Source organism: Muntiacus reevesi, chromosome 2, assembly GCF_963930625.1.
Source record: "Muntiacus reevesi chromosome 2, mMunRee1.1, whole genome shotgun sequence".
Classification (NCBI taxonomy): Eukaryota; Metazoa; Chordata; class Mammalia; order Artiodactyla; family Cervidae; genus Muntiacus; species Muntiacus reevesi.
The window spans coordinates 212,261,004-212,274,122 of record NC_089250.1 but is presented as its reverse complement, the minus strand read 5'-3'; the positions used below and the strand labels follow the sequence as shown (position 1 = coordinate 212,274,122).

Here is a 13,119-nt window from a genome sequence, read left to right as displayed (position 1 = left end):
GCCTCATGAACACAGATGCAAAAATCTAAAATATTAGCCAATCGAATAACACAAATGTAAAAAGGATACTACATCATGATCAAATGGAGTTTTCTCCAGAAATCAAGGTTAGCTGAATATCCAAACATCAATGTGATTCACTCTATCAATAGGCTTTTTTTTAAAAACCTCATGTGATCATCAGTGGATGGAGAAACAGCATCTGATAAAATTCAACGTTCATTCATGATGAAAAAAATTCGGTACACTGGGAGTAATGGGGAACTTCTTTAACTGGATACAGAGACAAAGACATGTTATTATAATAATATTAATAGTAGTGCCCACTTCATCGGGTTATTCTGAAGAATAAACAAGCACCAAAGAATTGATGCTTTTGGACTGTGGTGCTGGAGAAGATTCTTGAGACTCTCCTGGACGGCAAGGAGATCCAACCAGTCCATCCTAAGGGAGATCAGTCCTGAACAGTCACCAGAAAGACTGACGCTAAAGCAGAAGCGCCAGTACCTTGGCCATCTGATGTCAAGAACTGACTCATTGGAAAAGACCCTGATGCTGGGAAAGATTGAAGGCAGGAAGAGAAGGGGATGACAAAGGATGAGATGGTTGGGTGGCATCACTGACTTGATGGACATGAGTTTGAGCAAGCTCCGGGCGTTGATGGACAGGGAAGCCTGGCGTGCTCCAATCCATGGGGTCGCAAAGAGTCGGAGACGACTTAAGCGACTGAACTGAACTGAAACAAGCTGAAATTGTCAAGGATTTAGAACAGTGCCTAGCACAGGGTTATGTGCTGTCATAAATGTAGCTGTGACTACTATGAAAAGTCTTAATGATAAGAAGTAAACAACAAAAGATAAATACCCATGACCATGATAAAGAATGAACTGCTACTACCCACAATAACACAGATGAATCTCACGGACTCGATGCTGAACGAGGCAAGCCAAACACAGGAGAGGACCTTATTAAAGGATTCCATTTATGGCTGAACTTCAAGAAGAGGCAAGAGCAGTCAATGGTGACAGAGCTCAGAACAGTGGTTACCTTGGGGTCAAGGGTCATGAGTGGAGGAGGAGGCACAAGGGAACCTTCTGGCATACTGGGCAATGTCCAATATCTCATCTGGGGCAGCGGTTCCTGAGAAATTTATGTAAAAATTCATCAAGCTGCGTATTAAAGACTGTGCACTTTACTGTATGTAAGTTACACTGGAAAAATAAGTACCCACAAAACAGCACATGTACCCTAGGATGTAAAATATTTATGCCTGCATATGCATAAGATATGTGAAAGGAGCGCCAAAATATTATCTCAGGGGGAGATTTTTTTCCCCACTTTATTTTTAATGTATGACTTGCTTCTTTAAAAATAATGAGTATGTGCTATTTACCTAACTGGAAAAATATTTTTAAAGCCTTTTTCTTATGGGAAAAAAAAAAAGTCTGGTGACGTTCTTCCTTGACTGTGTCTCTCACTCAGTTCAGCATTGCCTGCACCAGCCCCCCGGAACTGGGTGCTTATGTTTTCCATTCCAAGTAATGTGATGCTATACAATAGTTAAAAAAAAAAAAAAAAAAAAAAGTTATGTGGAACTAATGGTATTCTCATTGAAATACTGTCATTATGTATACATAACACAGAAGGCAGTGACAGTCTCACAATGAAACCACTAGTGAAATAAAAGAAAAATTAGATAGTTCTCCAGAAAAATGATCCAGGAGGATATATACAAAAGTGATTTCCTCTATGAAACATCTAGAAGATGATGATGGTAGGCGGGTGTCTAAAAGGTCCTTTGTCTATTCTTTATAAGGAGATGACTGCGTTACTTACGATATTAGATTCACAGGAGCTGGATTTCTTACTGCTGATGGAGGGAGGTACAAATATGGGAATAGAGATCAGGGAATGAACGCTGTGGGGTTGGACTGAAACTAGAGATATCAGTATACACAATGGTTTCTTCATATATGAAGACGAACACAGAAATGCATGTGTGTTTGTGTGTATTTCCTAGTTTTGTCTGCTGAGAGGAAGTAAAGATATCTTAGGAGCAAGCAGCCATTTAGCATCCAAACCTTGGTTTCTCAACACCATTCTCCAACCAAAGAAACTAGGGCTCCTTGGAGAGATGGCTGACTCGGGAAAAAGGGCAGGAAAAGCAGTAGATGAACCTGGATCACTTTGCTATGTTAGAGTAAGGAAGGGCTTGAAGAATGCCTGGGACATGTCTAAAGAAGGCAGGAGTTCACCTGAAGGGGATCCCACTGGGAAATCTGGGACAACTTGAGCATCAAAATAAATACCGTCAGCAACAGATTAGAACCCATTGGATAAAAGAATGATGGAAGAGTCAATATTGAAATTAAAAAAATAAATGAATAAACACATGAGTGAGAAGGGAAAGTTCCTCCTTAGAGTACAAATGCCAGCTAATAAATGCAGCAGGAGTAAAGAAAAGGATAGAAAAACACCAACTGGCAACCATCAGACTAATAACTGTTTCAGACAAGAACCATGAGTGCTAAAACTTGTGGGTAAGTGTCTGATGATAAACTTAAGGATTATATATGAAAAAAGAGTTTTATGGTGGAGAACCTGGCTGACACCACCATAAGCAAGAGATCAAAATTCAATACTGGGACAAAGTAAAAGCACTTGACACAGTGCTCTAAGGACAAAAGGCCATTTCTGTGACATTCCACCCGAAACATATCTGAATCATATCAGGAGGAAACAGACAAATCCACACTGAGGGACATTCTATAAAAAGATGGGCTAACTTTTTGAAAAATGTCAAGGTCACAAAAGATAAAGAAAGACTGAGGAACTGCTTCAGATCAAAGGAAAGTAAAGAGTGGGTGGTTACAGTTCAGTGCAATCTCGGACCAAGGAAAAAAAAAATTTTTTTTTTTTGCTATAAAAGACATTAGTGGTAAGTTTGAAAAAAAGTTCTATGATTAGACAATTAACACAGAATATCAGTGTTAATTTCTTGATATTATTAAACCACGGCTATGTAAGAAAATGCCCTTGAATTTTAGAAAAGAAATACTAAAGTACTTAGGGGCACTTCATATGTCCATATGTACAACTTAGTCTCAAAAAGATCAAGGAAAAATATGACACTGAAAGAGACAAGTGTCGGTGTGAATGTAGCAAAGAGAAGCCTTGTGCAGTGTTAGCAGGACTCTAACTTGCTCTGGCCATGATGGAAAACACTATGAAGATGCCTCAAAAAATTAGAAATAGAACCATCATACGATTCAGCCATTCCACTTCTGGGTATTTCCCCAAAGAAAATAAAAACACTAATTTTAAAAAACACAGTGCACCCCTAAGCATTCTTTACAATAGCCAATATATGCAAGCAACCTAACTGCCCGTCCACAGATGAATGGATAAAGAAGATATAGTATATGTATAAAATGGAAATTTGCTCAGCCATAAAAATTAATGAAACCTTGCCATTTGTGACAACACAGATGGATCTAGAGAGCATTATACCAAGTGAAATAAGTCAGACGGAGAAACAAATACCATATATTTCATTTATTTGTGGAATCTTAAAAAAGAAAACAGAAATAGATTCAGAGAACAAACTGGTTCCCTGAATGCCAGAAAGGAAGTGGCGGGGGCGGGGGATGGGGGATAGTGATAAATGAAATAGTTTAGGGAAATAAACAAACTTCCAGTTACAAAATAAATGAGTCATAGGGATGAACTGCACAGTATGGGGAATACAGCCAATAATACTGTAATGTCTTTGCATGGTGACAGACGGTTACCAGACTGATCATGGGATCGTTTTGTAACATAGAGAAATTCTGAATCGCTGTGTTGTGCACCTGGAACTAACACAGAGATGCAGGTGAATTACGCTTCAGTTTTAAAAGAGAAAGAGAGGGATTTCTCTGACTGTCCAGTGACTGAGACTCTGCACTTCCTCTGCAGGGGGTGAGGGCTAGGTCCCTGGTCAGGGGACTGAGATCCTGCCTGCCTCACAGGACAGCCAAAAAGTAAATTAGTAATAATAAAAGGGAGAGAGAGAGAGAGAGAGAGAAAATAATAAAGTAAAATGTTAATATTCGGGGAATCTGTGTAGAGTATTCAAAAATTCTTTGCACTATTTGTGCGACTTCTCTGTAAATCTGAAACTATTTCAAAATAAAAATGTTAAAATAAATACAAGTTTATTGAAGAAAATGTATTAAATTAAAAAACAGAAAGAAAACACAACCCAAATGCCTATTTGTTTCTGTCCCACCCATTTTTTTACATATTTTTTTACATTTTTTAATATACATATATTTTACTATAAAATATATTTATTTTTAACATTATTGGCATTTTATACTACAAATAATTTTGTCCTGCTTTTTTCATTTACTGTGAACATTATAAAAAATCTCAAATGTTCTTCCAGCCTATGACTACACAGCAGCTTACTGGATATCTTCACTATTAAATACCACCATGATAAACATGATGACTGATACCTTTTCAAGATAAAACTTTGTGCACCTCTGATTATTTGCTTAAAATAGGGTTTCCAAATATATCTTAGAAACATTTCTGAATCAAAGGGAATAAAGATTTTTAGGACCCTTGACTCACTTTCAAATTATTTTCCACAAAGCAATTTCTTTTCAGCATTCCTCTGCAGCTTGCCCTTTGCATGCTATCCTGAGGAAGAGGGAGTAACTCCACAAAACACTGCATTCCCATTGGTGTGGGGAGGAAACGGTAAAAAAAACAAAAACAAAAAACCCTACTGATAAGAACCCATAAGGACTCCAGGGAGGCCAGGACACTGGTACCCAAGAAGGGCAGTCTTTCAACCATTCTTGATGGGTTCGCCTTGATTTCTGACATGAAAACCTTAACTTTCATGGGGACAGAACGTGGGTGTGCACACAGGCCCCGGAAGCTCCTGCAAGGAGACAGGAGACAGGTGTGCGGCAGAGGGCAGACCCAGAGGAGAGCTCAGAAGGTTTGAAATGACTCAAAGAGGTGCCGCAGCAGCTCTTCTGGGCTTTAAGAACACACAGGTAGGAGTCGGAACCCCTGCCAAACCCTTACAGTCCTCTGTCTTCACTTTTCTACCATCAGCAGACAGGGTCAGTGAGGTCTCTGTCAACCTCCATCGGTCAGAATGGAAAGACGAATGGCATGTCTATTCAAGCTCACCTGTCCACTCTGGTGTTAGCAGTAGCCTGTCCTTGTTCCAAACCATCTCACCAGGAAGAAAAACAAAGTAAACAGAAACCTACCTATCTCTATTTATTCCTTCACAGTGTTAGGGACTATGGGTAGGTTTTTGTTTACTTTGTTTTGTTTATGTCAATATTTATAGTATTATGTCAAATTTCCAAATGCCCCCATTCTAGTATTCTCTAGAGAAAGCGAGTAACTACTTTTTCATCATCTGGTGACTCTTGAATTCCTACACTTCAGTCACATCAAAGGAAACCAAGACTACTTTCCAAAAGGAATATCTGAATTGCAACCCTAAAAATTGTGACTTTTCTCACTAGGAGTGGTTTCACAGAGGAGGAGCTAAAACGCAGAGGGGAGTGAAATAGCCCCATCTTTTCTTTGATTTCTCTCTAGTCCACTGCTTTATGAAACAGAAAAACTGGGGCAGAGGGACACAATGAAAAGGGTCTGGGACTTGGCATTTAGTGAACCAAACCTGCAGACTGGTTTTACCACTGCCGGCATGAATCACTTCTCATCTTAGTCAACCAGGTGGCTTATTAGTCCTTGTTTGTCTTTTACATAAATGATGCCTGTGGCAACACTGCAAAGAATCACAGAAATACTGATAGTGATGTTGATTTGAAGACAACTGTCCAGAGTGAAACTGCACTGAGGGGGAACCGCTCCACTCATAACAAGAGTGGGTCCTTCATGCCCACGTACCCAGCACCATACTAACTAAACAGGAGAAGACAAACTAGGTCAGGAGATGTCCTTCTTTCTATGGCAAGAGATAAGACACACAGTTACTTCCCTGCCAAAACGAACAGTGCAGGTTCTGGCCAGCACAGTTCACGGTTGAGCAGAGACTGACTTAGGATGGCTTCCTGATGGGAGAGGGTACAAAATGGCAGAGATGGAGGAATTGGAGAGGGGGTGAGTGAAGAGGAACCAGAAGGGCCTGCAGGTAAAATGGGGTCATAGCTCTAAATAAAATGAGTTCGAAATTGCTCTGCCACTTATCGTTCTGTGACTGTGGGCAAAACTTGACTTCCCTCAGCTGCTTGCCCATCTAAAATGGAGGATCATCATCATTAATAATTCCAAAAGGGCTGCTGGGAGGATAATATGGGTAAAACTGCAGAGAATGCATGGCAGGCGCTCAGAGAACGTCGGTGGATCAATTCTTCAAGGCAGAAGCAGATTACAAATAAACTGCGTCGGGAACTCCCTGGTGGTTCAGTACTTAGGACTCCATGCTCTAACTCCCAAGGCCCTGGTTCAATCCCTAGCGGGGAACTAAGATCCCACAAGAGTGGCACAGGGTGGGGGATGGGGCATCCTCTCTGCTGCATCTACTGTGGGGAGGAAGCCCATTCTCAGCAATCAGACCATCAAGATTCTAGAAAAGGCTGACATCACTCTGAAGGGATGCACAATGATTGTGAAGGGCTCCCGGGCCACCCTGCGGAGGGTCTTCAATCATTTTAATGTAGAACTCGGCTTCCTCAGAAAGTAAAAGAGGCTCCGGGGTGATGAGTGGTGGGGAGACAGGAAGGACCTGGCTATCACTGGCATTATCTGTAGTCACACACAGAACAAGATCAAGGGTGTCGCACTGGGCTTCCATTACAAGATCAGGTCTCTGTACACTCATTTCCCCATCTATGCGATCACTCAGAAGACTTGCTCTCTTGTCAAAATCCGAAATTTCTTGGGCAAAAGATAACTAACTCCACAAGGTCTGGATGTGGCCAGACATTGCCTGCTCGGTATCTCAAGCCCAGGGAGATGAGCTAATTCTTGAAGGAGGTGGCAGCAGAGGTGCGTCAAATTCAGCTGCTTCAATTCAGCGACCTCCAACAGTTAAAAAGCCAGGATATCAGACACATCTTTGGATGGCATCTATCGTTTCTGAAAGAGGAACGGTTCTGCAGACTGATGAGTAAAATCTAAGATATTTGGCTACAGAAACAGCGAGTCAATGTCTCAGCTTGGGGCTGTTATTATGAATACTGCAGACTTAAAACAACAAGCATTTATTTCTCATAGTTCTGCAGGGTGAGAAGATCTTGGCATCAGAGCATGAGCAGACTCCATGTCTGGTGAGAGTCCACTGTGCGTTTTGTAGACAGCTGCTTTCTTATATTCTCACATGGCAGAGAGCAGAGAAGAAGCAGTTAACCACTTTCAGGGTTAGGATTTCAACACTGAATTTTATGCGGACACAAACATTCAGTCCATAACAGACCGACTTACCTGCTTTTTGTTTTTCCTTTGGTTGCTTGTGATTTGGTGTCATATCTAAGAAACCACTGCAAAATCCAAGATCATGAAGATTAACCCCTGCTTTCTTCTAAGATCTTCACAGTTTGGGTTTGACATTAAGATCTTTGATCCATCTTGAGTTGATTTCTGTATATGGTGTGAGGCAAGGGTTCAGTTTCTTTCTTTCATATGTGGATATCTGGTTGTCCCAGCACTATTTTTTTACCTATTGCATGGCCCTGACACCTTTGTCAAAAAGAAAAAAAATCAATTAATCATACGCAATGTGTTAAGTTCTGGAGGCTCAACTCTATGCCACTGATCTATCCATTATCTATCCTTATAACAGGACCACACTGTCTTAATTATTGCAGCTGTGAAATAAGTTTTGCAATTAGTATGTATGAGTCTTCCAAGTGAGATCTTTTCCAAGATTGTTTGGGCTCTTTGGGGTTCCTTGAAATTCTATTGTAATTTCAGAATCAGCTTTTCCGTCTCTGCATAAAAAGCCATTGGGATTTTGATAGAGACTGCACTGAACCTGTACATTGCTTGGAGCAGAGTGAGGATAATGTCACTTTAATATTAAGTCTTCCAATCCATGAAGAGGAATATCTTTCCATTTAAGTCTTCTTCATTTCCTTTCAGCAATGTTTTGCAGTTTTTAGTGCAAAAGACTGCCATCTCCTTGTTTAAATTCATTCCTAAGTATTTTGTTCTTTTTGATGCTACCATAAATGAAATTATTTTCTTAATTTCCTCTTTGGACTGCTTGCTTCTAATGGATTTTTAACCATAGGACAAATAAACATTCCATGAGTCCAGATACAAAAATGGGAGAGAAAGAACAAGCCTTCCTCACAGTAGAATTCCAACTAATAAACGTATTAGAAGGAACGAGGAAGAGACAGGACTACCATCAGAGAAACACCACAGTAAGAACTACTGCAGGTAAGATCCACCAAGGGATGTGTTAAAATCAGTGGGCAAAAAGTTCCGAGGAAGGGTAGGGTGGGGAGGACAGGATTCACATAGTCTCAAAGTTATCTCCTCCAAGATACCTAAAAAACTGCAAACGGAAAAGATAAAAACTTCACAGTGGAAAACTGCCACAGACACCAACCTAATCAAGAGGTCAAGGTAGGCACCATCAGCAATGGCCCCTGAGACAAGACTCTGAGGACACATCACTGGTTTTGTTGTGCTCTTGCCACAAATGCATAACCTCACACCAATCACAACAAAGCACTGGTCAAACCCAAACTGAGGGGCATTCTACAAAACAATGGACTGGCCCTCTCCTAAAGCATCAAGGTTAGGAAAGGAGAATTGCTAGGGACTGGAGGAGACTCAGGACACCTGACAACTCGGGGCATTGTGGGATCCTGTGTGAGAGCCTGGAGTAGAGAGAAGATGAGTGGAAAGACAAGGGACTGGCAAACTACGGTCTTCAGGCCACGCCCAACTTGCTGACTACTTGTGAAGACAAAGTTTTACTGGAATACAGTCATGCTCGTTCATTTACAAATGATCTATGGCTGCTTTCTTGCTAAAGCAACAGACTTGGTAGCTGGGACAGAGACCTTCTGATCCATAAAGCCTCAAGTGTTCACTATCTGATCCTTTATAGAAAAAGTTTGTCGACCCCTGGTTTACAGTTCATGATACCGTGCTGATCTTAATTGCCTGTTCTTGCTAGTTTTATTATAATTTTGTAAGATGCTAACATCAGAGGAAGCTGGGTGAGGAATATAAGGAAACTCGCAACTATTTTTGCAATTTTCTGTAAGTCAAAAATTGGTTAAAAATAAAAAGGTTTTTAAAAAAATCCAGTAGTATCCTTACTGTGAGGCCTTCCTATCAGCCCCCCAAAACACACCTGCTACACTGCTGCCTGTTTCTGCTTCACTGCCTTCCCCCCGGAGGATGTTCTTCCTTTTCTTTCTGTAGCCATCAAAGCTGTCCCTTCACAAGTGCCACTTCCTCCATAGATCCTTGGCTCCTGGTTTCATGGCCACACTCAGCTCTGGCACATGGCAGCCTTTGCCTCAGGTTATAGTCACCTCCACATCTGCTTCTCTCACCAGATTACGAGCTCCTGAAGCTCACATTAAGTCTTACTCATCATCATTGGACTTCTCCAGCCAGTGTTGAGAATCTGACAACCAGGAGTCCTCATAATCGCTGAGCAGCAAGTGTTAATGCCTCGACCCTCAAAAAGCCAGCCCAGAGCACCGCGGCGGACAGAAAGGCTGCAGGATCCTCATCGGCACCTCATGCGCTGCCTGCCTGCTCAGCTGGCAGAGGGCAGGCCTAGAGGCAGCACCCACCCAAAGGGCACCGTGGGCCAAGCACCACGCTAGTCACTTCATACAAGCTCTTTGGCGCTTATGATTAGCCTGTTTAGGCAAATATTTCACCCATTTCACAGACACAAACCTAAGGAACCAGCAAATTACTGAAGGTCCCAGAGCCAGCAACGCAAAGAGGGAGATTTAGGGGCCGTGTGAGATCCTGTCACTGCTCTAGCCATCACTGGCTACCCACAGATGAGCAAGGAGAAGCCCAATCCTGGGTCACCACCCTCCAGGTGGTTCCCAGGCTGGCTGGTCACCCCAGGTTCAGCCAGCAGTAGATGGTGCCTTGTGGTTCAAAGACTGACTCTGCCAGGGCAGTGAGGACCAGGCGGCCACACAAGGCCACTCTGGGCAGGGGCTCCGCACCCAGTGATGGAGGCGCTGACGGAGGCCAACATTCAGAGACGTGGCCGTGCGCGTTCCGGGGGCCAGCTTTTATCATGAGGTCAGGCTCGGGCCTCAGGTGGCACTGTTTTGACCCCCAGCTCTGCCTGTATTTTGCCTTGACATTAGGCCACTGCTGCCCATTAAAGGCCTGTTGTCAATCAAGCTGAATGAGCACAATTGAAGGCCATTTCCACGACCTCTGCCTGCAGAGTCGCACCATGCTTTCAGGTGGCAGGGTTTGGGCAGGTGGGTCATCTGAGGTTCACAACAGCACAGCATAAACGAGTCGGGAAGAATCAGCCCTCAATTCCGAGGGGATATAGGACTGTCTCCCAGTGTCTGTAAAAGCGTCCATGATTATTATACCACCTGCACTAAACCATGACCTGCTGAGCTGTGGACTGCCTGACCGTGTTCTCTTAACAGGAAGAAGAAAAATCCAGCTTATTGGTCTGATTTTTTAAAGCAAATAGTATTAATATTTTCTTTTTAAAGTTTTATTTATGTGTTTATGGCTGGGCTGGGTCTTCGCTGCTGTGGGCAGGCTTTCTCTAGTCTTGGCGAGTGGCGACCACACTTGAGGTGCACAGGCTTCTCATCACAGTGGCTTCCCTTGTAGAGGAGCACGGGCTCTAGGCATGCGGGCTTCAGCAGCTGAAGCAAGGCGGCTCAGGAGTCGGAGCACACGGGCTTAGATGCTCCGAGGCATGTGGCATCTTCCTGGACCAGGGATTGAACCCATGTTCCCTGCACTGGCAGGCAGATTCTTACCCACTTATTCGTGCCACCAGGGAAGTCCTGATATAAAAATCACGATATAATTCACACACTCCCAAATTCACCATTTTAAAGTGTACGATTCAGTGGTTTTCAGTATGTCCACCCGCTGGGCGAGCAGCACCACTAACGACCTCCAGGACATTTTCGCCACCCCCTCCCCCCCACAAAGGAAAGCTGTGCCCATCAGCAGGCACTCCCACCTCCTGATGTGTCTTCTCCTCTTTGTTCCAGACAGCAGGAAATTCAGGACAAGGCCAAACAGTCTCCCACAGCCATACACTAGCCTTATTCCTAGGTCTCATCATTTTCTATTTACCTCATCTACTTTTTCCCCTAAATAAATATTAACCATAACAACAGTTACCAGGTTATGAAGCACATACACTGGGACTTTCCACTACTTATTTTCCTCCTCACAGCAATGCTCTGAGGTTTAGGAGCTATAACTAGCACGATGATCAGAGTACCGTGTCCAAAGTCAGGGAACTGATAAGCATTAGAACCAGGATTTAAACCTAGACCAACTGGCATCAGAGCCACTCGATTATGTACTTGCATGTCCTTCACCACCTTTTAAGGACAAGGCAAAGCTTAAAATGCTATTAATATTATGCAGGGGCAGTACACAAGTTCTTTCCCTTCTTCAATTAAAAAACAATTACTGAATCAAATACCAAAAGCAGGAGGAACTTGAAACATTTAAAATGTCACAACTAGATGGAAAACTAAAATTGTACCAAAAATCCATATTATATCGTAGGATAATCTATAAAAAACACAGATCAGACCCCATACTGGCATCTCAGTCAATATGCAGCAGAAAGTTTGGCAAGACACTTGGGAGAGAGAAATCATAGGCGCTCATCCTCCACTCATCCCATTAGTGTTTCTGAGGGCTTACCATACGCCTGGCACTGTTCCATGTGCTGGCTGCCATATGCGGAAATGGTGGGGATTTCTCTGTTCCCGACAAATCACATTCTGTTCCAACCACACTGCCATTAGGGAGAGGGAGAATGAGACTCCTTTTATTACAAGCTACTTTCATATTTGGGCTTCCCAGGTGGTTCAAGATGTTAAAGAATTCGGGCTTCCCAGGTAGGTAAAGAATCTACCTGTAATGCAGGAGATGTGGGTTCAATCCCTGGGTTGAGAAGATACCCTGGAGGAGGGAACAGCAACCCACTCCAGTATTCTTGCCTGGAGAATCACATGGATGGAGGAGCCTGGTGGGCTACAGTCCATGGGGTCGCAGAGAGTCAGACTCGACTAAAGCGATTGAACACTTCCATGTTCTTGGTGGAAGCAGATGAAGAAGGAAAAATAAAGAGAAAACATTAAGAGAGTGAGACTGTATTCTTGAGCAAAGGAAGGGTGATAACGAGCAATGGTACCATGGACAGATCATGAGAAGTGATGGGGAGGAGCAGGAGGGAGAATTATGGACTCAGAGAGGCCAATTCAAGGGCTGGCGAGGCAGGAAATGACAGGGGCCACAGAAAGACCACAGCAGTGGAAAGGGATTCAAAGGCTAAAAACTGTCGGGATGGAGTGCTGGTGGCAACCCAGAGTGAATATGAGGGGAAAATGGAAATGTCCTCTGTTCCTAGAGCTTCAGCGACCAGGGGATGGTGAAGTCACTAGGAGGGGCAGAGGCCTCACTGGTGAGGGTTTCGGGCGGGACAGCCTTGCCCGTCTCTGCTGTCACGCTCAGTGACCTTTCAGAGTTTGCAAATCACATTACATAAGTGACTGTGTCCAATGTGTCCCGCCGTGTGGTTTCATAATCACCAAGGTTCTGCAACCCTAACTGAAGCCAACAAATGCCCTTCTTCACAAGACCACAAATTCCTAGTGGGACACTTTTCCCTGCCTGGAATGCATACCTCCCTAAACCCCACCCCTGAAAGAAGCCGGGCACAATTGGCTGATCCACTGTCCTGTGTTTTTAAGAACCGCCACCCCTGTTTACAGTGTTGAAAGCCGACCTCAAGCAACCTACAGATAGAGTCAGCACATGGGGTTCGGGGTGAGCACAAGTTCATGTGTTCCTACCCAGCCCTCAAACCTTTGTACAGACCCAGCCTACCCGGCTCGAGGACATGGTGTATGCTGCGAGGAC

At 43.3% G+C, this 13,119-nt stretch overlaps 1 protein-coding gene and 1 pseudogene across 3 annotated transcripts in view; one reads left to right on the top strand and one right to left on the bottom strand.

Annotated features, from left to right (window-relative positions):
- The window catches only part of POR (cytochrome p450 oxidoreductase), a 62,757-nt gene that overhangs the window by 34,013 nt on the left and 15,625 nt on the right, over positions 1–13,119 (bottom strand). Inside the window, exon 1 of one of the 3 annotated variants that reach the window (XM_065924849.1) lies at positions 7,465–7,712. The exons of the other annotated variants lie outside the window; for them this stretch is intronic. The gene's annotated coding sequence lies outside the window, so the exon portion shown is untranslated. Of the gene's footprint in view, positions 1–7,464; positions 7,713–13,119 lie in introns of those variants that run through there. 3 annotated transcript variants of the gene reach the window in all.
- LOC136157403 (large ribosomal subunit protein uL6 pseudogene) lies at positions 6,113–7,440 on the top strand (annotated as a pseudogene).